Raw genomic sequence first — 24010 nt, 5'->3', positions numbered from 1 at the left:
CATCAGTTAGGATTACATTACCAAAATATTTAAATTTCCTAAAAGCCAAAGAGACGAGATTTTTTTGTATTATAGAAGTTTACATAAACTTACATTACTTTGCCTTTTAACACTTTGGAAAAGTCCAAATAATGCTCTTCTGATAGGTTAATTCACAGCATTTGAGGTAACTTGAGATGTTTTTAAAGGCAACACATCAAACACACTGCTACAATGTGTGACATTATAAGAAAAATCCCCCCCCAAAAAACAGCAAAAATTTAGGAAGACAAGCCTGAACTTCCAGAAGTCTGTAACAGCCTCGTGTGCAATTGTCCTGGTGTGTGAAGGTGCCATATTCTTCTGTTCAAACAATTATTTGCAAATATAAACATCATGGCAATATCCAGACATCAAACTGTTCAGGAAGGAGACGGGTTCTGTGTCCCAGATATGAACATGTTTTGGTGAAGAACATGTATGAACCCCAAAAAAAAGACAAAAACTTTTAGAATTTTTAATGTGGACGGAAGCTGCTTAAAGAGTGTCATTATCCACAGATGTTCTAATGGCATAGTAAGGAAGAAACATTTTGTGGAAGCAGCATCTCAAGATATCAGCCAGGAAGTTCAAGTTGCGGCACAACTAGAAATAGAAAATGTCATTTGTGGGCAGAATGAAAAATGTGTGTGAGCAAGGCAACCTACAAACATCAGTTCTGTCTGGAGGAAAGGCACAAAATTCCAGCAAACTGTTGTGAGATGCTTGTGGGAGGATACCCAAAACATTTGAACGGAGTCATTCAGTTTAAAAGGCAATTCTTCCAAATACTTTGCAGATATATATAAACTTCCAAGTTGCTGTATGTTAAAAAATTGTCTTCTCTCATTATTTTGGCATTTAGCAAATAGAAATAATTATGGTAATCCTAACTTACCTTAAACAAGAAATATAATGTCAGGCAGCAACAAAAAGGCAGTGTCATTTTATACAATGTACATAAACCTTGGATTTAACTATGACTACATTTCCAAACAGCAAACTATGAATAGATTACAAAACTGCTTTAAATGACTGGTTGCTGAGGCATATGAAACACTCCCAAGGTAGATATGAAATTACACATGGTCAATATCAAGTGGCAGATTTCTGCTTTTCGTGTACGAAACAATCTAAATGGCAAAATTAGGAAATGTTGAAGAGGAAGAGTGACCAGAACCCAATTAAGTCACAGCAGCCGGCATCTTAAACAAGACAGTACAGATGAATAATAACATTTAAAGCCAAACGATTCGGTACTTAGAATATTTCCCCTCACCTTTACTTGTGCCTAAATAAGAAATGCTCTGGTGAGTGAATGAGCACCAAAAGACTTGGAAGATACCTCCGAAAGGCTGCCAGGAATTATTCAGTTTGAAGAAGAAAGTTCCCTCCACAAGATCTATCTAAGTCAAATAAATTATGACTGTCCATAGCAAATACGTGGATTTATACATGTACGAACATGAGATCACTGGAAGGACAATACAAGAAAGTAAACATGAGACTTTATCTGAAGATATCCAAATAGACAGATCGGAAACAAAATTCTTTGAAGGGATAAACCCAGTACTGACTCGTATCAGAGCAGTAAGGACAGAAGAGCACTAAAAGGAAATGAATGGAAGCCTCCATCAGCTATGGTTCACCTTATCTGTTAAACAGGGGAGCAGTGGGATGCAATGGGCATGCTGCCAGTGGGACTGGGTCATTGGTGTTTATTAATAATGTCACTGCAGATGGTAATAGCATATAAGTATTATAGAAATATACAATGTCTGCTCAGATTCTGTGAAGCGCTGCATAGGGGCCAGTGGGAAACAATGCAAAAGGACACAGATTATACCGATGAAGCAACACGCAAAGATTTCCCAAGCCACCTACCATGAACCTAATTCAGCATATTTTTTCAGCTATTTTAGTCATATCTGTTGGCTGAATTATCCACAAGTAAGTATTTAATGAAGGTAGACGTTTGCTTGGCTTAGAAAATGTTTTAAAAGGCAGAAATTAAGCAATATGGGATCTCTAAATTTCAGACAATCAAAGATGTACAATCCATCTGATCTTACAAAATCAACTTTGCTTTTCTCTAAAGTTATCAAGAAATCTAATCCAGAAAAATTTTCCAGATGAGATTTCAGAACAGCAGTATGTAACAATTCCTTTTTCCTCTTAAACTCAACGAAACTCATTACTTTCACTTCCATTCACAATGATAGAGATCAGCAACCACGCTGATATTCTTCAGAAAAATCCATTACTGCAGGTGTTGAAAACTGAATGTCTCATCTTGCGAGAACATGTGTCTGGCCATATAAATATCCCTGTGTAATACCGTGTTACCAGTCATAACTTCAGCATGGTAATTTGTGCCTCTTTTCTGGTGATAATGCACAACTGTCAGTTTATTCCATGCTATCTTTGATATGCCTTTGAAAGCTCCTCTGACTTGAAAGTAATTTGAGTTTATCCAGTGGAAGCCTTCAGATAGGCTCTCTGCTTCAACGAGGTATTACAAATCAATCATAGGATGACTCCACAAAGGCCCTGAGGGGGAACTGTAATAATGTTACCTTAACTTAAACAAGCATGCATGCTGAATTATTATGCAAAACAAAATTGCCTTCTGGGTACGTATTTACTGGAATTTAGGTTGCACCTTATTCATTGAAAAATGCAGGGCATCAGTGCCTGTGTACATCTACCATATATCCCTGTGACTACATTAAACTAAAGTGTGGTTATAATAGTTAAAATAAGAAAGTAACAAAGAATACATGCCACTAAAAGACGCTATGTCCTTTCATCTAACCCAGCAAAAGGCTACAACAAAGGATCACCATTGTGTCTATGTTTGCACCGTTGTAATGATCACCGGGGAGGCTAAAAATGGAGCAGGGGAAAGGAAAAACGAGATGGGAGGACGCACAGAGGGTCACAGGCATGGACAGACAGATGGATAGATTTCAGATCTAATTTGCCCCCCCCCCCTTTCCCTGACTCTTCCACGAGAAACTCGGAACTCTGGGAGATTATGTGGCCTGTGGCGTGGTTGCAAAGGAGCCAGATACTCGAGGGCTCACAGTCTGTTTGACTTAGAGGAGAATGAACAAAAGAGGGCATTAGTGATGAAAACTGACAAGCCCACTTGTTTGTGCAGTTATTGCACAAATACAAACTGTTAGATGCCCAAACTACACGTTTTCAGCTACTGCATATTATTTCACAACACGTTCTTTTTTGTGTTTTTTTTTTTGCCAGATAACTGTTATGAATTATTTTTGAACATTTTTAAATGTTTACCTCAAGAAAAATGCATTTGTGAACAAAGAAAACTAATGGAAATTTGTTTGCACCAGTTAATGAATTTCTGAATTTTTCAAACACAAAGTGCTATCACTCTGAAGAGCTGTTAGTATCTTAGTATTGACATAGTTAACACCTTTGAATCCTTATGCCCAAACTGACCACTTCTTTACTATATAAAGCATTATATAGCATTTAGGGGCTTTTATTTGTATTTTTGGAGATTATGATTACTATAAAACTGTATTCTAAATGCACATTACAATATATTTTGTCAAGTCTAAATAGTACACATCTTTTTGAGTACATGATTAAAGCAATCCTCTAGTATATAGTAACTTAAAGGCAACAACACTGATCATTTAACTGATTCAAACGTGTGGGCTTACTTTCAACCCTGGTTACATAAGATAAAAACAAGATAAGACCTTGAGTCTTTAGAGTACAGGTCTAAATCAAGCCCGAAGTCATTTTGGCGTTTCAGACTCAAGTCCCGATCTGTGGTTGTCATACTATTTTTTGCTAAATTCGGCCAACATGCCCACTAAAAAACATTTTCATTTGATTAAACTAGAACACTCACTTTCTCAGGCTTATTAAGCAGCTAATTTGTCATTTTCATTGTCTTCTGGTTTTCCCTGAAAAGCGATCTGATAAATTGGATTATGCATGGTCAGCTTGCCTCAGTTCTTTTCCTGCTTCAACAACCATGCACCAGCGGTTTCTTCCAAACTACCTCTACTAGTGCAAGAGGTTTTCTAAATAACCTCCCTGTCAGATGGCAGGTCGCACACTCAGGAGACCGAGGCGCCCATGCCTGCCCCCTGTGCCACACCCGCGTCAATACAGCCCCTCTTCAATTAGCTCGTTATCTGAAGCATCAGCTGTTAGCCTTTGGCTTCACACAGGAAATTCCTTGAAAATAAAACATTCTCAGAAAAAAGTCTGGGGTAAAATAACATTGGTAGGATCGATTCTCCTCTATGCTTTTAGAGAATTAAAGAAAGCGATAAAGGTGCACTTCCAACTGGGCCCTGATATGAAATAAAGAATGCGCTCATTCTGTGCTGCTTATTAAACCAGCCTCCCGACCATATTGGCCATGTTAACGCTGCGTGGTAACACCCTTCACCTCCGCCCATGGACCTCCAGCCACAAAAGCGATCGCTTGGCATGGGATTTAAAACGCCTGTTTCAGCAGCAAAGCTCATCGCCGGCGTGAGATGCATCCCTCCTCTTTTCCTTTCTGCTTATGCACAATTGTCACTTCGCAATAACAGGTAAACGCAGCATGCATGCACCTGCCCCCGCCGTCTAATCGGACAATACAATTAAAAGCTGCCTACCTGTCCTGTCAGGTCCGGATGTCAGGATTCTAGTCATTGAGGTTGCAGGACACCGCCGCCACCGCCCCGGAGAGCGCCTTTCTCTCTCTCTGTCTCTCTCTTCCTGTGCCGCGGGGAGATGCAGCGCTGCAGGCTGGGACAGCAGACAGGCTCAAGCCGGCAGCTATGGCTAACATTCAAGAGGGTTAGGAGGACAGAAGTGGGGCGTTTTCTCGCTGGAAAAAAGGGGAACTCCTAACGTAGTGCGTAATATGCTTTGCACATGACACGCAGCGTCGTTAGAACTTAACGGATTTTTGAGTCAATGCTCTGTGATGGGGGCTTTCTGAGGAAAAGATGCTCCAAATTTATACTCCGATTGGCCATCCGCCTCCAAGCTACTACCCAAACTGTAAAGCAATTTTACTCACTTTAGATAATTAGATGGATGGATGAAATACAGGGGGTTGGACAATGAAACTGAAACACCTGTCATTTTAGTGTGGGAGGTTTCATGGCTAAATTGGACCAGCCTGGTAGCCAGTCTTCATTGATTGCACATTGCACCAGTAAGAGCAGAGTGTGAAGGTTCAATTAGCAGGGTAAGAGCACAGTTTTGCTCAAAATATTGAAATGCACACAACATTATGGGTGACATACCAGAGTTCAAAAGAGGACAAATTGTTGGTGCACATCTTGCTGGCGCATCTGTGACCAAGACAGCAAGTCTTTGTGATGTATCAAGAACCACGGTATCCAGGGTAATGTCAGCATACCACCAAGAAGGACGAACCACATCCAACAGGATTAACTGTGGACGCAAGAGGAAGCTGTCTGAAAGGGATGTTCGGGTGCTAACCCGGATTGTATCCAAAAAACATAAAACCACGGCTGCCCAAATCACGGCAGAATTAAATGTGCACCTCAACTCTCCTGTTTCCACCAGAACTGTCCGTCGGGAGCTCCACAGGGTCAATATACACGGCCGGGCTGCTAAAGCCAAACCTTTGGTCACTCGTGCCAATGCCAAACGTCGGTTTCAATGGTGCAAGGAGCACAAATCTTGGGCTGTGGACAATGTGAAACATGTATTGTTCTCTGATGAGTCCACCTTTACTGTTTTCCCCACATCCGGGAGAGTTATGGTGTGGAGAAGCCCCAAAGAAGCGTACCACCCAGACTGTTGCATGCCCAGAGTGAAGCATGGGGGTGGATCAGTGATGGTTTGGGCTGCCATATCATGGCATTCCAATGGACCATGTGCATCCAATGGTTCAAACATTGTATCCTGAAGGCGGTGCCGTGTATCAGGATGACAATGCACCAATACACACAGCAAGACTGGTGAAAGATTGGTTTGATGAACATGAAAGTGAAGTTGAACATCTCCCATGGCCTGCACAGTCACCAGATCTAAATATTATTGAGCCACTTTGGGGTGTTTTGGAGGAGCAAGTCAGGAAACGTTTTCCTCCACCAGTGTCACATAGTGACCTGGCCACTATCCTGCAAGAAGAATGTCTTAAAATCCCTCTGACCACTGTGCAGGACTTGTATATGTCATTCCCAAGACGAATTGACGCTGTATTGGCCGCAAAAGGAGGTCCTATACCATACTAATAAATTATTGTGGTCTAAAACCAGGTGTTTCACTTTCATTGTCCAACACCTGTATGTAATGCCAGGATTCGGTGCTTTGCAAAAGTAAAACCGCTAAAAGTGGAAAGAAAAGGATACATGATTTTCAGAATGTACTACGCTAAGTCAAAGTCCAAAATCCAGTGCAACAAACTGCCATCAAAGCCGTAAACCGATCCCACCTGTGAGTAAATTCATCATCAGTACAAATAAAGCTGTTCTGTGAAGTTTAAAGTAGGGTATGTTATAAAACAATACACCAAGTTTTGAACATTTCAGAGCCCTGTAAACACAATGTCTTTTAATGCAAAGAGTATTCAACAACTTGAAGCCTACCAAGACATTTCTATCCACCTAAACTTAGGGGAAATAATCAGAAATTATTCAGCGATGCAGCCAAGAAGCCCCTGGAAACTGTTGACAGAATCTGTTGTCATCAAAATTATTAGTCACATATCCCACAAATATTCCCTTTATTGAAGAGTGGGAAGAAGAAAGCCATTGTTGAAGGAAAACTACAAGTTCCATTTGTTGGTTGCCATAAGCCACGCAAGGGACACAGTAAACATGTTTAAGAAGGACCAAAGCATCACTCATAGCATTCTCACACATGAAAATGCTTTGATCTAAACAGTTTCATCATACTTCTGGCTGTATGTTTAGAGTCTTGCTAGAAGAGGAACCTTTGTCCCAGTCTCAAGTCTCTTGCAACCTCTAACAGGTTTTTCTTCCAGTGTTGCCTTGCATTTAACTACACCCATCCTCCCAAGAACTCTGAACAGAAAATCTTCCCCAACAGTATGATGTTGGCACCACCATGTTTCCCTTTGAAGTCTAAGAAAATCCAAATGTATGCCACACAAAATTATTTTGTGAAAAGATGCAAAAATAAATACAATACTAAAAACATGTGCCACTGTCTTTCCACTTCACAAGTAGGCACTTCTTTGCATTGGTCTTTCACAAAAGAATCTATTCAAATTTTTGTCTAAATGTGAAGTTTAAGGGGTATGAATACTTTTGTAAGTGCTGTACTGCATGATGTATTTGTTTATATCTATTTTTTACTTAATGTGCTGCATAATAGAATCACTATGACTTTCTGAAAATTTCCATATTCATAAGCATATGTCAGCACATCTTTAACTCACAAGATCCAGAAAGGTTTGTCATATTGCTGCTTGCATTTAGCAAGCTGTGGGCTGAATGGATGGAGCCTGAGTGTGTGATGTATTGCTTGATGACTCACAGGAACCTTCTGTACTGAATGCCCTTTCTGGCATTCATGCACAAGTGTTCTGTTGAAATGCAAATATGCACACTGGAAAATCAATTCCTGTCATGCTTCATTGCGTCTCCTTCAGTTAGATGTGCAGAAAAAACATCTTATGACATATAGAGTATAAACCTACTTTATATACAGAATAGGGCTGAATATTGCATAACTGATATATTGATTGTAGCCTTTAATGCCCACAAACCAATTGCAAAATTAATTTAAGGTATCTATGGATTATTTACTCCTAGGCATATGTAGCTCGAAGTTGTTCTAAGTAGAGATATTAACTTTTGTCCACATGGTGGCAGTCATACACCACCATCACTCTTACAAACAAAGCAGTGGGAATATTAAAAAAAAAACTTAAATGCATCACTCTTAACGGCAATCACATGTTAGGCACCCAAAAGAATTTCCTTTGCACCTGTGTTCAGTGATCGTTCATATCTTCTGACTGTCTCTGTGAAACATTTGAAAAATGTGACAGTCATAGTATTAGCATTTTGGCTGTTACTAGAGACAGAGCAGTTCCTCATCTCTGCTGCATTTAAGCCGTTGTGTTATGAGACATAAAAAATGAGGGTGAAGAAGAAAACATATTCACATATTTACAAAAGATTTATCTCATTGGTTTTCCAGAAAAATGTCACCACCTCTGTGTTTTTACCTGAGGGCTGGGCCATGATCTCTTTTAAAAGTACATTTATGTAAGCTGAAGTTTAATACACCACCTGGTACACCGCTGCTACAGCCAAGGATAAGGGCAGGCTGCAGCGTGTCATTCGGTCTGCTGAGAAGGTGATTGGCTGCAGTCTACTGTCGCTCCAGGAACTGTACACCTCCAGGACCCTGAAGCGGGCAGGGAAGATTCTGGCTGATCCCTCCCACCCTGGTCACAGACTCTTTGAGACTCTCCCCTCTGGCAGGAGGCTGCGGTCCATCCGGACCAAAACCTCACGCCACAAGAACAATTTTTTCCCATCTGCCACCAGCCTTGTTAACAAAGCCCTGAAACCACCCTGACACTCTCCCTTCCCCCCCCCCCCCCTTTTTTTTTTTTTTTTTGCTGACAGGACACCTGTAACCTGTAACTCTATGCGTTACATTAACGCTCAGCTTGGACTCCTGCTTTACTTGCACTGCCATACTTGCACAATGATCACCTGCACTGTTGTATTGCTCTTGCATCTTATACTGCTCTATATTTACTCTCACTCACTTAAAACTGTGCACGTATATTTATATTATATTGTAGATATGTTTATACTGTTTAATTTGTATTGTATTGCACCGACTACGCCAAAACAAATTCCTTGTATGTCCAAAAACGTACTTGGCAATAAAGCTTTTCTGATTCTGAATCAGAATCAGAATCAGAAAAGCTTTATTGCTTTATTTATTCTGATTCTGATTCTGATTTATGTAATGAGGAAAGGGCTACAATAATCCCAATGCGAAAACAGTTAGAAAATAAAAGCATATTTGCACATTTTAGCATGTCAGCTTCTTTTATTAGTAAAATGGTATTTGTCTTTGGATTAAGAGCATCTATATCAAAGTCTTGCCATAGTTTATCAAGCAGATTTAGATCTAGACATTGACTGGGCCATTCTAACACACTGCAATACTTTGATCTGAACCCTTTTATTGCAGCTCTGGCTGTTTGTTTAGGACTGTTCTCCTGCTGGAAGGCGAATCTCTGCCACAGTCTCAAGTTTTAAACTCTATGAGGTTTTCTTTAGCTCTATTTGCCTTCTTGTGAACTCTGAGTCTTTTCTGTCCCTAGTGAAGTAATACATCCCTACAGCATGATATTACCACCAACATGTTTAAAAATATCACCAATGTTTTAGCAATGGTTTACGTTCCACCATCAGCAGTTGCCCACACTGTGATGTCATCAGCTCAGTTGTTGGGAAGCTACAGACACAACACCCCAATGTGTTTGTGGCAATATCTAATGATTTAAATCACACCTCACTCTCTGTTACACTTGCAACATTTCAAAAACATTTGTCAGCTGCTCTACCAGAAAAAACAAAACATTGGATTTGTTTTATGCAAATGTCAAGCACTCATACATTTCTAAAGCAAAAGCTCCTCTAGGCAAATCAGATCACAATCTTGTTTATCTCTGCTCTGAATTTAAACCCTTTGTTCAGAGACAACCTGTGGCTGTGAGACTGAAGAGTTGTGTGTTGAACCAGGTATTCAGCAGCACAGGAGCACCACAAGGGACTCTACTCTCACCATTCCCTTTCACTCTGTACACCTCAGACTTCCAGTACAAGACTCTTGTTTTTTGCAGTAATACTCAGAAGATTCTGCAATGGTTGGGTGTATCAGAGATGGCCAAGAAGCTGAGTGCAGGGAGCTGGTGGACCGCTTTGTGGCATGGTGTAGAGACAATCATCTAATCTTGAACGGGAATAAAACAAAGGAGATGATTGTAGATTTTAAGAGAAACAGGAATAGGTCAAACACTATTTCCATCATGGGAGAAGAAGTGGAGGTGGTTGAGGAGTATAAATACCTTGGTGTTTTCCTGGACAACAGACTGGAGTGGAGATACTTCTTTAGGAAGCTGAAGCTTAGCTCTCCTGCCATCATCTGTTGGGGTAGCAGCATCAGAGCCAGGGACTTAAAAAAGCTCAACAAGCTAATAAAGCAGATTGGCTCTCTTCTGGGGTCTCCTCTACCTCTGGAAAGGATTGTGGAAAGAAGGATTTTTCATAAAGTGAAGAACTGTCATGATGAGTGTTTTGGAGGTAAGACCCAAATACAGGATGAGTGCAGTTGATGAAGAGGTTTAATAGCAAAAACAAACTTACAGGCACAGAGACTCTGGCATGTGAAAAACATAAGCTACATGAAAATCCTGGTAACAGATATGGAAGAACTCAGGACCAGACCAAGGCAAAAACAGTGGGTAGGTAACAAGGTGTAAACATAAGGAACAATGGAAACCAGAGAGCTTATGAACTTGAGGGAAGTGAAGTGAGAACCAATGAACTGGGAGACAGGCTAGTCAGGAGCAATACGACACAGGTGTGAACCAGGGCTGCAGGGAGACAGAGAGACTAATTGAACCTGATTAGCAAGGGAAATAACCGGGACATTAGGAACTGGACAGAATATAAACAAAGAGACTAGACTATAAACCAAGGGAAAACAGATCTAAAGGGAAATGTAACTGAACACAAAAAACACCAGAATTGAGAACGTAACAAAAACAAAACAGAAGAGATCTAATAAACCTGAACTAATAGAAAACACCTGGCTGAGAAAGGTAAACAAACTCAAACCAGACAAATTCTGGCAAGAACATTATGGAGAACCCTGAGCATCCTCTTCATGAGACTGTTGTACAACAACAGAGTGTCTTCAGTCAGAGGCTTCTTCAGATCTACTGTAAGACAGAGCGCTACAGGAGATCCTTCCTGCCTAAAGTCATCAGCATCCACTACAGCTGTTTAAAGAAACCTGTATAATATGAGCTACAACAGCATTTAAGTTTAATTGAATTTACAGTGGTGGGTGGTATGTTTCTTTTTATGCACAGCAAAAAACTGGCCCTTCATCATTTTCCCCTACATGACCTGTGGATCTCTACAGTTACCATGGACCTGTTGGCTGCTTCTCATATCAATGCTCTTCCTGCAAGTCTTGTCAGTTTAGGTGGGAGGTCATTTCCTGGAAAGTTTACAGCTGTGCCATACTCTTCCTATTTACAGACGATGGATTAAACAATGCCCCAAAAGTTTGGGATATTCTTTCATTACCTTAATCTGCTTCTAACGTCTCCACAGGTTTTTCTATTGAACCTAAACAAACAAACTACAGCTTTTATGGTTTGCAAAGTCTATAGGAGCTTCTATGAATGAAACACATTTTTTATATGATGACCAGATCAAGATTAAGCTAGTTTCCTTCACAGTACACTCAAAACACGTGTGAATGGTTTCTCAGTGAGAAAATGATATATGATTTATGTGTCAGTTTAGTCACGTTTTGAGAATACCTTTCACACATTCCTATCAGAGTTGTCATAGTCTGCTGTAAGTTATGTGAAATGTCCAAATCAAAGGCCACAATAGTGAACAAATTTCTGTCTGGTCTGGTCAAGAGGTTCTAAAGCCCTCATGTATAAGATAAAATATACATGAAGTTTAACAGGTTTAACAGGCTTTCTTTTCTGAGGAATGCAGCAGGACATGTGGTCACAGCACCTCAGCCACACGTTAACCTCTGTGATGGCAGCTTGTGGACTCTGACACTCAGCCAGGCTCAGTACAATAAACACAAATTTGACTTCTTTTATGTTTCACTTATGAAGTGGGTATTACAACACAGTAATGAAGAACATTTGAGATTAAATCCAACATTTGAGTTTGGTCAAATATGGAATGAGTGATTATGTTATGTGGGTGTGTGTTAAAGGAAAGCCAGTTGTCATCTTGTCTGACTGGACACCTGTGTAAATAAACATGCAACACACACACTGTACACCCACTTGTTTCCAGGCTCATCTGGGGTCCAGTCTGACAGGGACTGTGGGAGACAGTGATATGTCCTCATTTCAAGAGCAACAGCCTGCCAAAGTCTCTTGGCTCCTGCCATCCCCTCTCCACTGCAGCTTCACTCAGTTTAAGCTAAGCCGGAAACACAGAAACTGTAGTGGGCTTTGAAAGGCACCACATGTAATTAAAGTAACATCTGGATCACCCTGATAATGTAGGTCAGTGAGGTAAAAGTAAAAGAAAAGCTGGGGATCAGTGGACGAATAGAATACATAAGAAGTATCCTTTATTGTCTCACAGTGGGGTAAATCAGAAGTACCAACAGCAAAGGAAAGGCAAATGGAAGCATGCAGATACATACAAAAGTAAAAAACTACCCTGAAAATACCCTATACCCTAAATTGCCAGAAATCTGTCTATGCTGCAGTTCTCATGTCATATGTATGCCCCTGGGAAACAGAAAGTTGTGGCTTACTAATAGGATGTACCTAAAACCTCTGATCAACTTCCCAGCTTGGTACTGGGTGGTCTAACCGCCAAAGGTTGAAGGAGGCCATGGGCAGCTGGAGTAATGGCAGTTTGGATGGAATGGGGGGCATGGTCCCCTCATCTAACCTTGTGCCTCTTTGGCCTGGGGTATGCTGCTCCTGTGCTCCACTGACGACCTACCTCTGGGCTGCCTGGGTTGATGCCTTGTGTCTGTCTGCCTGGAGCTGCTGTGGCCTTCTGGGGCAGGTCGACCTGCTGTGTGTTGCAGGCCTTCTACCATTCTCACTACTCTAACAAGTGTTGTACAGCTCTAGGTGACAAACACGCTCACATACACGCACTCAACAATAACATTCTTAATTCTTCATATACGTTCCTTTCAAGCTGAAGGTAATGACCTGAAGAAGCCATAAGAACTACATTCGTTACCATAAGCAAAGATGAGACCCTGAGGTTCCCACACCACATACCATTTATTCCATAACTACACCTTGAGATTCTATCAATGAACACCACAAACCGGATGAGTAACAAAAGGATACCCTTGCAGAGTCTTACCTGCACTGGGAACAAGTTTGACTGGGTGCCAAAAATGTGGCCACAGCTCTTGCTTTGGACATAAAAGAATCTCCCTTAACACCATGCAGACGACCCACACTCTCGCAGAAATCCCCACAAGATTGTTGTGCAACAATAGGTGTGGTTTAGTTATGATTAACTATTAATAAGTGTCAAAGGCAATCATCACCAAAGTCAGCTATTTCAATCAAAATGACTAAATCAGGGCACCACCTGATTATCAGGAATTAATAGCCAGACAGCTTTTAGTTTCTGTCAGGTATTATTTCATTAATAGCTGCCTGGTGAGATGTGGTTTTATACAATAGATGAATGAGTGAGTTTGCACACTGGTGTTCTGAAACAGCAAGCACTGCACACATGTAGTCAAGAAACTTTTTAACTAGGCTAGTAATATTCAACTGAACTATTAAGAAAAACTTTAGGAACAAGCAAAACTAATAAACTACAAAAAAAATAGTAAAAAGGAACAAATAAGAATAAAACCTAAACCAATAAGCAAGAAAAAAAAGCAGCAGTATCACAGTTCAGTGTGAATATGTATGTTTAAGATCCAAGGTTTGTTGTGAGGAATTGGGAATGAATCCAAATTAGCTTTAAAAGCTAACAAAGAATAATGTTCCCATGTGTTCAGACAACCAGTTCAGAATACAAAACAGAAGGGGAAATAAAACATGATTTGAATAAAATTGTTTTAAAAATAATTGGCTGAATTAGAAAACCTTTTGGACAATTGATTCTTAATGTTCTGTTAACCTTTTAACACCTAAACCTGATCTGGTCTTTTTGCCTATGTTAACTGTTCTGTCCTATTTTAAAAGGACAGAAAATGTACTGTGAGTTAATGGTTTCACCAGTTTTTCCAGAAAAGATTAAACCTTTAATATTTGGTAATTAGAATTTACCGTATGGTAAAAGAGTGTGTTAACAGAAAATCTTGCAGATGTTCATGAACAACTAATTTGTTTATCTTAAATATAAAGTTTGAACAATATAGAACATATTTGTCAGAGAGTGTTCTTGTAGTGGGACCAAAGTGCAGACAGGCAGGCAGCAGCAGCAGGCAGTAATTGGAGAAGATTTTAATAAACAAAAAGCAAAAACTTACAGGCAGGCACGAGGAGAATGAAGCATGGAGCGAGGGCAAACATCACAGGCATGAACATGGGTAAATTTGGCAGGAATAGAGCAGACATGGCATGAAACAAAGAGTCATGGACAGGTGTGGCTTGGCAAACAGTTTACTGAACCGAAGGGTATATAAAGAGCATGGCAAAGATGAAAACAAGGAGACTTATTGGCATGAAGCAGGTGGACCAGCAGCAGTTCTATGGCGTGTGCTGGTTGCAGTTTGCAGCTTGACATCCCATGATGTCCCAGAGTTTTTACCAGTCTCTCTTGTTCTTTCTGTACAGTTCAGTTCTTTTTGTTCCTCCCGTTTAAAGGGATTAATCACGATGAAATATAAATAAAAAGTGTTTTTAAAGGTTTTTACAACAAGTGTGAAACACAAAATGCACTAATTGTTTACTTTAACTTTGTAGCCTTTGCAGTTTTCCTTGTATGGACTAATAAAACAAATATATTCTCTCTTTTCTTGAATAAATACATCACCCTTCTAATAACAACACACAACATGCATATTTATACTTTATTCTGCTTTCCAAGGGCACTAGTTTTAAGATTTCTTCTGATTCTCTCAGGATCTGCCGCCTTGTGCTTGTAACACAAACAGGAAGTGTAGCATTACATAAACAACCACGAAGAAGAAAAACTGCGTGATTCAAAAGAAGGAGGATGTTAACTATTTAGTAGCCATTTACATCCTCCATGAACGACATGGTGACCAGATTTAGGAAATCATCAAAGCGTTCTTTACACGATCCCACAAAGTTCGGGTCCATAGCCCCCTCTCCCCAAAGGTCAGTGATAACCTCCAGGCCACAGCTCCTGGATGCTGCATTTGCAATGGAAGTCCTAAATATGGCACATTTAGGCTCCATGTCCTCCAACCTCCCTCAAGACATGTGAAAATTTCTCCCGAAGGAGTAAGTTGAAGCTCACTTGAGCAGAGTGCCCAAGGTGTAACGCCACAAGTCTAATGATACAATAACAAAATGGGTACTAAGCAGTCTTACGAACCACCTCCTACTTGAACATGTATGTTAATGGAAATCCAATGCCTAGCACAGAAGTCTAATAGCAAAAGAAAGCTCATAATCAAACAGGAGAGGTAATTCTTTCCAATCACACCTGTCCAGGTAGGTAACACCATCATTGCCCACATGGGCATTAAACTCCCCCAGTAGCACCACTTAAATCTGAAATGGCCCCCCTTCCAGAAAACCTTCATATATATTTTTTAATATTCTATGAAAAATACGCTCAAGACATAGATGTATTAAATGAAAACTAAGCTTTTTGTTTAGGTTACAAAACCCTCCTTCATTTCCTCTGTGTCTTATCCGCCCACGAAGAAAGAAAACTATAGACTGAATTAACTAAAGATGATATTGGAAAAATGTAAAAATAATTATCATTGTTTAGTTTAAACAAGGTTTATGTTTGACTTTCTACTATAGTGAAAATGATTCCTGTGATTGGTTTTAGTGTGGACAAAGGGAGTGGAAAGTTAAGGAATGTGGTCTGGAGTGGATCACTCTCTGGACATGACATGCTCACACCATATATGGGAATGACTGCTTTTTATGTTTTAATCTCCGTAAGAATTGGCTGAACCGATTCCCGCTTTTTGCTTGTAAGAATGTGAGTTGTAAATAAAAGGCTGGTGCAAGGATTTATTCTTTGTGAGAAGGACGTCGCTGTTTGGCAGAGGACTAGCTCACCCTTGCAAGTCAAACTTACTTGGTTCATCTGTGCCTTATTTTACACTTGTCTGTGTTTATCAGCTTTCTAACTCTAACAGATGAATAGAAATCATCAAACAGTATGTAGATGTGAGATGTGACAGGAAATAAGTAAAAACTAACAAACGACTCTGCAGCATAAAGCACAGTTAAGCTAACCAGAAAAACAGGACATGGAGACCAGACAAATAAAAAAAAAGAAAAACCTTATTGTGGCGAAGGAACAGTTTAGAGGAAATACTTACATTCTTCAAAAAGGCAAAGGCAAGTAATACAAAAAAAAAAAAAAAAAACAATGCCAACAAATCAAAAGAAAAAGATTAGAATGTGGCATTTTTCAACTTTTCTTCATTTTAGATAGTTTCAACTTTATCATGAAACATATTCAATTGAGGAATGCATGAATTTTAGTTTTACATTTAGCATAAAAAGAATGTGTACTGGAAACTGGTGTAGCCTTACAATTGCAGAAATTGACTTTTAAAGTATTGTCAAGGTAACAGAGACTTAGGATTGCATTTGATAAACAAATATACTTAGAAAAACTCTGGCTTTGCTGTTTAAAGTGACAGAAAGCCTAGAAAACTAACAACCTTTCTGTTGACTAGCCTTAATGCTAGCACACGTGTTCTTACCGGCTGGCCGTTGGGCTAACAAAGAAGCTAGCTAAAGTGCTAAGCTAGAAGATAGCTTAGCGCCAGAATCAACACATACCTTTAAAATACCAGGGTTAAAATGCATAAGGGCGGACGGCGCGTTATGAGCAATGTTCTGGTTAAAACCACCCTTTAAATAAAGTTTATCTTAGCTTTAAAACATTCAAAGAACACGAACCGGCCTGTGTGCTACAGGTAGCATGCTAGCACCAAGATAGCCGAGTTCCACAAAACAAACTTCATAACATGAAAACGTTTAGATCATATCACCCTAAACCAATCTGTTAATCTGGCCAAACCCAACCTCTGAACCTGTTGAGGGATTGTTGTCCAAGGGCGAAGTTTGAAGAAGATATCCGTCGAGTTAGCTTCCCGCTAACTTCCTCAGTTTCTCCCGATCAGAAGGTGCGTTCGTTCTGTGAACAAAGGTTAGCTTCCCGCTAACCTCCAGCTGTGGATGAAGAACGAACGTTGTCCGCTGCGGTCTCTGCCGTCTTCGGGGCTTCTCTCGAACAGTTTTGCTTCTGTGGGGCCTCGAAGAGAAAATGTAAGCAACTCTTACACCTTAATTATCCCCGTTCATGAATGAAAATACCGGATACACAGACAGTATTTCATTCTACTTAATTTTGCATATGATCGGTGATCGTATGCTTCCTTGGATCCAGTTGAATGTATGTCTTTTTGCCAGCAAAAGACCTCAGCGCGCTGTGTTTCCCTCCTAACCGGTTCCTATGGAAGGCCGTGTGGAAGAGGGCGACTTGTGGAAAGGTGGGGGCTTATATGCGGGCAGTCCTCTGCTACCCCCCTTTCCCCTTCGGAATTGTGCTTTTATTTGGGTAATGGTGCCACAGGAAGTCCGCAGTTATCCCCTTTTCTGGCTGTGCCGGAAGAAGGTTAATGCACTTTATTTTGAAAAGTTCCAGAAAAGTATGTACCGGAGTTTTGGTGTCGAAATCCATGGCTGTATGGCCCCAACAATAGTTTTTAATAGATTAAAAAAAAAACTCTTAAAATGGGGAACTACGTCCTGAAGCAGCCTCCGTCAGAAGGAGATATAAAGTTTATGCACTCAAAAGATCCAGATAAAGTAAAAAATGGTAGAAAGATTATGATTTTAAAGGATATCTTTCGGTTCCTGCTGGTACCCATTTGGTACAGAGATTACAACAGAAAAACAAACTTAGGAAAAAGAAAAAACCCAGACAAACTTAAAAAAAATTTTGGCTTGCTGAAGCTCATAAAAGAAAGGCAGGGAACGATAAAAAGAGCAAGGAGGTTTATATAGCAGTTGCCAGACACTGGTGTAGTAAGGGGGAGGGTAAGGCAGCCACAGCCCCAGCCTGCTGCTGCAGCTGTGATAGTGCCTGAACCCTCAGCGCCAGTGGGACAAATAACTGAAGAGGCATCACCATATTCACCATTAGTTTTTCCGACTTCACAAACTATGATCCCCAAATTTAATAACCAGCTCCCCGGTAGCAAAAATACTAGGCGGAGAAAACAGACAATTAAACTGGATGGCCTCAATGACACAGCTGATGACACTCCCTATAAACAGCAGTTAAAAAATGCCCTCCAGGCAAATGCTTTACCTGAGATTTGTAACTGGGTCACAAAACATAATATTGATCTACCCACCTGCTCGGTTAGCAGTTGGCAGAACTGGGCAAAGCATGCTGAAAAGGTGGTCAGTGGAAAGAAAAATACCTTCTATGCTGAAGATGAGATACTAATAACTTCACCTACTGCAATGTTTAATGATCTGATTGAATATGTGAAACAACTGACTAACATAATAATGAAGTTTTTCAACAGGTGATGATCATCCAGGAGGAATGCAGTGTTCTAGGAAATGCAGTTCATTTATTAACAATACATTTTTCTTCAACAGGTGGAATCTGGAGAAATAATATCACACTGTGTGGACGTTTTGTTGACTAATCATTGGTTGGATCCATGAGACATTATGTGCACAGACCAAATGACCAAAAACGACCCAAGACCAAATGACCAAGGTTCTGACTGACTTATGAACCTCACTGACCTGACAATGATAACCTGACACTTCTCCAGACTGGACGGACCCAAAAGACAACACCTTCAAGGTGGACCCCACAAACACCACCTTATTGATTTTTGGTGGATAAAAAAGAATTGAAGCATTCAAAACAGACCTAGTGGAAACAAATGAGAAAACAATGTGCATTTTAAACAATATATAAAAAGAAAATTATATGGGAATTTTTGTAAATTAAATTGCTCTGATAGAGAAGTAATTAAGTACATTTATTTGTGAGGCACATTGCAGACAGGGCAATTCAAAGTGCTTTACATTATAAAAATACTAAATCCTAAAAAACCATCAAGTGGATGTTCATGACAGCCATGGGGGGAAAAGTTGTCAGTGTGTGAACGTGTGTGAATGGGAATGATTGATTTCATTAAAGAGCGTTTTTGAGGGATTTTTAAAATGCTAATAACGGTCTGATGTTCTAATGATCATTGCCAAACTTTTACCTCTATAAGGTTTCCAGAATGTTTTTTTTTTCCAAAATCATATAAAGATATTAAAGGTTCTACCTGAATTAAAATCCTGATAAACATAAGAAAGCTCATAGACCTGTCTTCAATTTACAAAATTATTTTACAAACACAGTAATAAAATTTTATGTGGCCAACGTCTGTCCATTTTGTCTGTCTGTTTTTGTGAAATGTTTGTTTTATGTTATGTAAAAACTAGGGTATATGTGCATGATAATAATTAAAGCCTATAAGTGCAAGTATGATCTTCAGCAGTACCATAATTATTAGGTCAATTTTTATGGTGAAACAAAAGGATTTTAACAGATGTTTGGACTTTTTCCAGTCAGGTTCAGAATGATCAAATTAGATTTAAAATTTGACACAAGATGAAATGCATGAGATGAGATGCATCTAAATAAAGCTAAATTAGAATAAATTATTCAGAGCTGTTATAATCTTGCTGATGAATAAAAAAATGTGTTATTGGAACCAGATGATTAAAAAGAGAGCAACATTATCATGGCCAAAGAGAAACATTTGCAGGAAAGATCAAATTAAATATCATTTAACCTTGTCTATCATGACACCATACAGATTTTATTAACATCTTGGAAAGCACATATTATGTATGGAAAGAAATATAAATAAAGGTATAATTGGTAGCACAATGGAAAAATGCAGAGTTATTACTGAAATTATTAGATGCTGTGCGGTTACCAGCTAAATTAGTTGAGTGTATATGTGAAGGGATTACTAGATGCCCTGAAGGAAAGCTTATATTACTTAAATCAATGTTTCAATGAATTGTGAGCCATGTGCAGAGCCATGTCTCAACAGGAAGGTGGTAGTTTACTACATATGGATTTAATAATTAATATTTACTACAAAAAATGTGTTTTGTGCATCTTGTTTGACATGTCTGAAACATTACCCCCAAGGAAATCTTTCCTTAAGGACCAGATTCTATAACAGTGGCAAAAAGGACTACCTACATTTGGACTTCCAAGAAGGATTTATAGTGATAATGGAATACACATTTTTGTTAACAAAGTCATACAAGAACTTGGTAAATGTTTCAAGATTGACCTGAAAATATAATGTAGCTATTATCCCCAAAGTGCAGGGCTGGTAGATATAACAAATGGGACAGTTAAAAGGAAGCTTAGGAAGACAATGGAAGAAACAGAAAGAAACTGGGTTGAATATCTATATATATATAGTAACTTAATATGAGGATAACCCCATCAGCTCAGGGTGGATGAACACCTTTTGAAATAATACATGGCAGACCTTATTATATCCCTGATCTCCAAAAAGACCTAAAAGATCCACAACAAGAGGCAACGTTAGTAGATTACATGATGAAGGCATTACAGTTTAGAGACATATAAAATGTTAATAATCTGCCAAATAATGTGTCTGAAGCCCTGCAGGTTCCTGGTGACGTGAAAGAAGGTGACTGGGTGCTGATTAAGACCATTAAGAAGAAAGCATGGTCTGATCCAAAGTGGGAGGGTCCATTCCAAGTGTTATTGACAACTCCTACTGCTGTGAAAATCCAAGAGGGGGCTACTTATAAACACATACTGTAAAGAGCTGAGCCTTTCAGTCTTTCCACTCAGGCTGGAAATGATAAAGCCTGACTACAAAGGGGTTGTCGCCATCTAGTGGAGGCTTCATCTAAATGTCAGTGAAGAAACCAACAATCTTTCCTAGCCTTTAGGGGTGAGAGAGAGACTGATAGGTAAATCTAAAGGAAAGATGTTGTTGAAACATTTAATTTTGTTTTTCATGTGTGTCCTGAATGTGTTAATAATATGCCAGATATTTCCACAATCTCATAATCTCCAGAAATTAAAGAGGTGGATACATGAAGATTTCCATGCAATGTTTATACAAGATATAAATTACTTGTTTGAGACAAACAGCTGGTACCAATATGAAAAATTGTAATCAAGTCCAAAAACATTTCTGGTTATGTATGCACTGAACTTCCTATCTCTTCCAACCAGCCCAGGTTGACAGCTAGACCAGCACCAGCGCCAAGAGATGAGTGTTTATCAGAAATAGTGTTTCTGGTACCAGTACCAGTTTCCGAGTGGTAATGGGTAATGAAACATTTTGCAACTGTGATGTTACAGAATTTAAACAATTTAATGTTACAACTCCAGTGTCTAATTATGAGGAGCTTTTTGCAGGTTCCTATTTTTCTCATTGTGTTGTGGGCACTGGTTCCATCCCAGTGGGTACTATTCCAATGCGCATGTGTAACACAACTTGCTATTATTCTTTACACCAAGCTGGACCAGGGGGAAAGGTCCATGATCTATATGGGAATGACTGCTTTTTATGTTTTAATCTCCGTAAGAATTGGCTGAACCGATTCCCGCTTTTTGCTTGTAAGAATGTGAGTTGTAAATAAAAGGCTGGTGCAAGGATTTATTCTTTGTGAGAAGGACGTCGCTGTTTGGCAGAGGACTAGCTCACCCTTGCAAGTCAAACTTACTTGGTTCATCTGTGCCTTATTTTACACTTGTCTGTGTTTATCAGCTTTCTAACTCTAACAGATGAATAGAAATCATCAAACAGTATGTAGATGTGAGATGTGACAGGAAATAAGTAAAAACTAACAAACGACTCTGCAGCATAAAGCACAGTTAAGCTAACCAGAAAAACAGAACATGGAGACCAGACAAATAAAAAAAAGAAAAACCTTATTCTGGTGAAGGAACAGTTTAGAGGAAATACTTACATTCTTCAAAAAGGCAAAGGCAAGTAATACAAGAAAAAAAAACAATGCAAACAAATCAAAAGAAAAAGATTAGAATGTGGCATTTTTCAACTTTTCTTCATTTTAGATAGTTTCAACTTTATCATGAAACATATTCAATTGAGGAATGCATGAATTTTAGTTTTACATTTAGCATAAAAAGAATGTGTACTGGAAATTGGTGTAGCCTTACAATTCCAGAAATTGACTTTTAAGGTATTGTCAAGGTAACAGAGGCTTAGGATTGCATTTGATAAACAAATATACTTAGAAAAACTCTGGCTTTGCTGTTTAAAGTGACAGAAAGCCTATTAAAATCAGGGAAATCTTAAACGAAAATTTTAAGAATACTGAAATATTAATAATCTTACAACTAATAATAATAATAATAATATTAAGAGACAAGTAGCCTAGTGAATGACATTCTAATGAATAATAGAAAGAAGAAAATGTAAGGATAAAGGGTGGATGGTAAAAGATAAAAGATCCTTAACAACATCGGTTAATGTAGGCGCAGACTTTCATCGACTGTCACATGGTAGGACTGTTGAGGACCAGGTGTAAGTTGAATAAGCCAATGTGTATCCACAGGCTCCTCACATGAAATTTGTCTAAACCTTCTCACATTTTGTCATTTTATAACCACAAACATCAATGTGTTTTGTTAATTCAATTCAATTTAATTCAGTTTATTTATATAGCGCCAATTCACAACACATGTCATCTCAAGGCACTTCACAACAGTCAGGTTCATACATTCCAATTAATCCTAACAATTGAACAGTGCAGTCAGAGTTAGTTATTTATTCAAATTGGATAAAACGTTTTTCTGTCTAAGGAAACCCAGCAGATTGCATCCAGTCAGTGACTTGCAGCATTCACTTCTCCCAGATGAGCATGTAGAGACAGTGGACAGTCACTGGCGTTGACTTTGCAGCAATCCCTCATACTGAGCATGCATGTAGCGACAGCGGAGAGGAAAAACTCCCTTTTAACAGGAAGAAACCTCCAGCAGAACCAGGCTCAGTGTGAGCGGCCATCTGCCACGACCGACTGGAGGTTTGAGAGAACAGAGCAGAGACACAAAAAGAACAAATAAACACTGATCCAGGAGTCCTTTCTATGGGAAGGAAAAGTAAATGTTAATGGATGTAGCTCCTTTAGTCGTTTCACCTAGAAAGAAAGAACAGATAAACTTTGAGCCAGTTTTCAAGGTTAGAGTCTGAAAGAAAACACAGAGTTAGTCACAGTAGAAGCTCAGTCAATTGCTATATCTAGGAGAGAGAAAGGGTTAAACACTGAAAGACAGGGCCACGTGGATCATCTGTAGAAGGTGAGCATTAAGTTGTTGCTGGCAGAAGCTTGGACAATGCCCCTCTCCAGAAAGGTGTCACAGGTAGACACAATCAGGCCACGTGTAGCTTCTAGAAAGATAAAAGAGGGAGAACATAAAGTTAAAAGCTGAAATAACAGAAAATAATGCAGAATTAGAGAGTAGTGTGAGAATGTAGCGAAGAGGGTGAAAGTGGTCATTATGTCCTCCAGCAGCCTAAGCCTATAGCAGCATAACTACAGAGAGATAGCTCAGAATAACCTAAGCCACTCTAACTATAAGCTTTAACAAAAAGGAAAGTTTTAAGCCTAGCCTTAAAAGTAGACAGTAGGATTTGTGACATCCCAACACAGCCTAACTGTGAAGCCAAATCAAAATGTCAACAAATAAAACTTTGAATGCATTGCTATGCATATGATTGTGTCCCCTTTTACTCTGACACATCTAAAACATGAGTGTCAACCTAAACTGAGGCCAATCCAGACCAGCCTTAACCAAACAAGTAATCAAGAGGCGTCGGGTATCCCTGGGTGAGTCTCAGAGAGCCACAGCTCAGGTTAGAAAATCTGTCAGTAGGTGAACTTTAAGTCATGCACTCCACAGATCTGGCCTTTATGGAAGCTATAAGAAACTCAGTTTAAAGTTTCCCACAATCCAGAGGACACGGCATATGGAAGTAGTTGCTCTAATCAGATCAGACC

The 24010-nt window shown here is 39.3% G+C and overlaps 1 protein-coding gene and 1 long non-coding RNA gene across 4 annotated transcripts in view; both read right to left on the bottom strand.

Moving 5' to 3' along the window:
* si:dkey-178k16.1 (band 4.1-like protein 1) overlaps window positions 1-5059 on the bottom strand; it is an 82163-nt gene extending 77104 nt beyond the window's left edge. For all 3 annotated transcript variants that reach the window (XM_047378923.1, XM_047378931.1, XM_047378939.1), the window contains exon 1: window positions 4674-5059. The gene's annotated coding sequence lies outside the window, so the exon portion shown is untranslated. The remainder of the gene's footprint in view (window positions 1-4673) is intronic.
* A 3999-nt stretch (window positions 5060-9058) lies between these two features.
* On the bottom strand, window positions 9059-10518 carry LOC124875413. Its single transcript, XR_007040030.1, has 3 exons — window positions 10401-10518; window positions 10103-10270; window positions 9059-9987 (listed from the first exon to the last, which is right to left on the bottom strand). It is a non-coding gene; the product is annotated as an uncharacterized LOC124875413 (long non-coding RNA).
* Between the last annotated feature and the right edge of the window lie 13492 nt (window positions 10519-24010).

This window comes from Girardinichthys multiradiatus, chromosome 1 (assembly GCF_021462225.1).
Source record: "Girardinichthys multiradiatus isolate DD_20200921_A chromosome 1, DD_fGirMul_XY1, whole genome shotgun sequence".
In the NCBI taxonomy this organism is placed as follows: domain Eukaryota; kingdom Metazoa; phylum Chordata; class Actinopteri; order Cyprinodontiformes; family Goodeidae; genus Girardinichthys; species Girardinichthys multiradiatus.
This window is presented reverse-complemented; position numbering and strand designations above follow the sequence as displayed.